Source organism: Lytechinus variegatus, chromosome 19 (genome assembly GCF_018143015.1).
Source record: "Lytechinus variegatus isolate NC3 chromosome 19, Lvar_3.0, whole genome shotgun sequence".
NCBI classification, from domain to species: domain Eukaryota; kingdom Metazoa; phylum Echinodermata; class Echinoidea; order Temnopleuroida; family Toxopneustidae; genus Lytechinus; species Lytechinus variegatus.
The window spans coordinates 20,424,752-20,428,776 of NC_054758.1; the positions used below are offsets into that span (position 1 = coordinate 20,424,752).

At 31.3% G+C, this 4,025-nt stretch overlaps 1 long non-coding RNA gene across 1 annotated transcript; it reads left to right on the forward strand.

The window, feature by feature from the left end:
* Nucleotides 1-387: 387 nt before the first annotated feature.
* On the forward strand, nt 388-3,767 carry LOC121406374. Its single transcript, XR_005968783.1, has 3 exons — nt 388-699; nt 1,584-1,676; nt 2,203-3,767. It is a non-coding gene; the product is annotated as an uncharacterized LOC121406374 (long non-coding RNA).
* Nucleotides 3,768-4,025: the final 258 nt, after the last annotated feature.

Consider the following 4,025-nt stretch of genomic DNA (forward strand, 5'->3'; position numbering starts at 1 on the left):
GAAAATAATTTTCACACGAGTAGGAAACATAAAATCCATGTAATTTTGATGTACTAGTAAAATATTGTCTGACAACATGTTTTATAGCAAGACATATCATTTATTTTGTCATGCATGAAATAAATACTGTATTATAAAATTCAAAATGGTCCCTATATGTCCTATCAGTATTATTTACAATGTGAATGGAGACATATAATTTTGTAAGAATTTGGATTTGCTTGACTGCGACATCAATATAATCCTGTTGGTTGTATGAGTAAATGTTATTTGAGAACATTTTTTTAATTATAGCATTTCTTCTGCCATATTTTGACATTCAAAATAATCTATACAAGCCCTAACTAAATTATGTAACATGCGAATAGGAAAACTAATTCGTCCCTGTTTTCACGAAGTGACGGATAAGAGGAAAATTGTCACTTTTTTCAATTTTGAGTTTTTTGCATTTTTGGACATCTATGACTTATATCTTGAACCTCAAAAAGTTTCAGATCACAATAATGTCTAATTACGTTGCTATGACGACATGACATTCAATAAAATACCGGGTAAAAGGATTTCTTGTTTTCACGAAGTGACGGATAAGCAGCCGTCATTACGTGAAAACAAACGAATACGCTTTGCACTCAAGAGTTTTTTCACGAAGTGACGGAAGGCAAATATTTACAGTTTGGAACAGCCGAAGACCATGAAATGGTGAGTTTTTTGTAAATGTAGGAAAGGAAATAAATGTAATGCAGCCTTTAAAGTCATTTCGAGTGATTTCAACCCTTTTTAAACGTCTCTGATAGAAAAAAATCCTTAAAATAACGTCTCTACATACATTGCCCCACATATTTACTTTCGTGTCAGTGAAAATTGAACTGAGTATTGCGTGTACTTTATTGTCACTCAATCGAACTTGAATGTAAATTCAGTCAAACCATAAGGGTTAGAATATTTTATAACATTTATCAAGACTAAATAGATTTAATGAAGGCTGAGGATTTGGTGAAATAATCGTATATAGGTGCAAAAGTTTAGGCCTAGCCTAGATCTAGTCTAATTTACATGCATTGCCATTGTGTTAACTCATACTCGTTAAGTTCTAACTTGTCTTCACAAGTACCAAGGCCATATGAATAGTATTTGCAATAAATTTCCATAAAAAAAATCACAAATGAATACATAGATTTTATTATCTGCTTTGCTATAGTGAACTCATCATGTAATTACATACTTTAAAAAATATGTAATGGAAAGATACCCCCACCCGGGGGGGGGGGGGTCTATAAATAACAATATGAATGCTGAGATCATGAATTAATTTGGTAAAAGTTAGTGGCCAACCTGTGTGGGCAAATAAGTTGAGTCCTTAGTTAAACTGAAGATTACTGGGGATTTATGTTTTAAATAAATCATCTCAAGTCCAGACTCAGTCTACATCTAATGTAGATAGAGCTTTATACTTTGTTGTTTGGTGGCCACTTCCTCGCCCTTATCTCTATAACGTTTTACAGAAACTGAAAGAATCTACATAAATAACTGCACCTCGGATTTGATCATAATCATGATGATGAAGATATTTTCATTTTTTTCAGATGCAGTATATACAATAAGTGATGTTTCAGAGAACAAATGAGAGAAGTCCTGGAACTGGTACACTTGTTGCTGATGGTCAGATACAATTCCAGGTGAGAATTTTCATAGTGTTATAAACTCACATGACATCCTGTCAGTATAAGCAATTCATTGATTTTCACTCACTACCAAAATTAATTTCAATTGCAAATCTGGTAAACAATGAAGCTATAAAACTACGTTGATTCAAAGTTATAATCAGAAAATATTAATTTTGGAATACGTTATAATTTAGCAGATATACATGTATTTCTAAGTTGTAAAAGAACATTATTCTCATTTTAACAGATGCTTTGTGTACTGCCCTAGAGCATTACAAATTTGACATGTGATCATATTTTCAGCTGAAACTTTCTTATAAATTGGAAACATCTAATTGAAATATTTGCTTAAATTATCATTGGTAAATAGAGTGTATAAAGTATATTCTTGTACCATACTGACTGGGGAGGTTTATGTTTGGTAAGGGCAATTTAAAATATTGAGTCTGCTATCTATTTTACAAACTTGATATTGGATTGACAAAAAACTTTGAAAACAAACAGATAATTTGTACATTATTTCATTCCACACACATAGGTTAGATCCAGGGGCCGACACGCTTGTCAGATGTGTCATTGATGATTCCCTGAACATCGCAGATATGATCTGATTTGGTGACATGACAGTGGAATTGGTAGTGACTGGATTTTTATAGTGTGCCCTGGTTTTGAACTATTGAAGTAACCAAACTAGAAACATCTTCTGAGAACTCTGACTGCAATTCTAATGATGAAACTCTGTCTACACTTGTGAAAATGTGAAGGAGTTGGGTCTACCTCGTGGCCTTTCAGGTTCAGTGCTCTCATCTAACTTTTTCTTTTTCCAGCTGGGTAACTGATATCAATTTTAATTTTCTTGAGATTTTGACTTCAACATAAGTTTAGTTTTAATTTTGATAGGACTTTCAAATCTGGTTTCATTTTTAGAGCAGTGTATTATATAAAGAAACTATACTGCTTGAACTATAAGTCTCTGCTCTTATAGTGATATGATTATGAACTCCTTTAAAAATATTTTATATATACAGTCAAATATAAAGTTCAGAATAGTCACTTATCTTCTATACTTACATGTTAAAATTGCTTATACACATCGTCCACATATGGATGCAGAATAATTACCATTTTTCATTCATTTGATTCGCATGTTTTCATTTTGCTTGGTGCTATCTAAAAAACAGAAATACTGCATATTTCTACATTTAAAATAAAACTGAATGTTATTAGCTGTATTGTGCTTAAATGAATTGTGTTAATACTACATATTCTTTAATAATAACAATCATACAATTTAGACTGACATGCATTGTGATACTCGATAGCTGCATGATATATTACTAGTAAGGATGTAGGGGTGAAAATCATATTAGGTTTTTGTACATTCATTTTCAAAAGCCAAATGTATTAATACAGACACCCCCCCCCCCCCCCCCCCCTCTTCCATGAGGTAATGTTTTATTGGTTTATCAGGGGTGTGAGAATTCTTAAGCTGATTTTAGTTATTTTTTGCTTTTTATTTTAAGCTTGATATCCCCCATTTCTGTACAATAGTTTGAGAGCTCATTCAATTTAATCCCCCAACTCTTTACAGAATTTTCAGGTCTTTATTTGTCATCGCTCACACACCTGGTTCATGCAGTTGATGTGTCGTAATTTTATTCCAGAAAATCCAACTGTTAGATTTTGTTATTCACGAAAGAAGTAATACATGATTATGTTTAGCTGGAGGTTAAAGATACACTGCAGCACATGTTTTTCTGTCTATTTGTAGTAAGAATTTTACTCTTTTTTTTAATCGCACTAGATCAAAGATGTTATTTTCTAAAACCATGAAGACGATTTTTTTAAGTTTTCAGATTTGGAAGAAACTAAGGTGTATTTTAATATATGTTCCTGTTTTGGACTCTGACAATAATTTGCAATTAAAAAACAAGTGTTTGATTGGAAAATGTATTGATGAATGTTATTTAGCCAATGACTTGAGAATGATGGAAAAAATACAAATCTACTTAGTCATTCGTATTTTTTATCCTTGCATTTTTTTTTTGCTTTTGTCGCTGTTTGGAATTTTGATTATAAATTTGTTTAAAAAATTATCCTGTTTGATATGACGTTAAATTATTGATTTAAAATTATATTTCTTTCTTTGACCATCATAGTTTATAATTGTTTATTCAAATGTTTGCAGTTTTCCTTCGGTAAAGATAAGCTTTTTGTACTATTGGACTTTTTAGTCCTTGACAGTGTGTAAAAATATGAAATAACTCTCAAGGCAATTGATTTAATTATGACATTCTTTTCATTAAAAAATTCCAAAGAGTAGTGAATGTAATAAGTAATGTTGACTATGTTACTTCTATT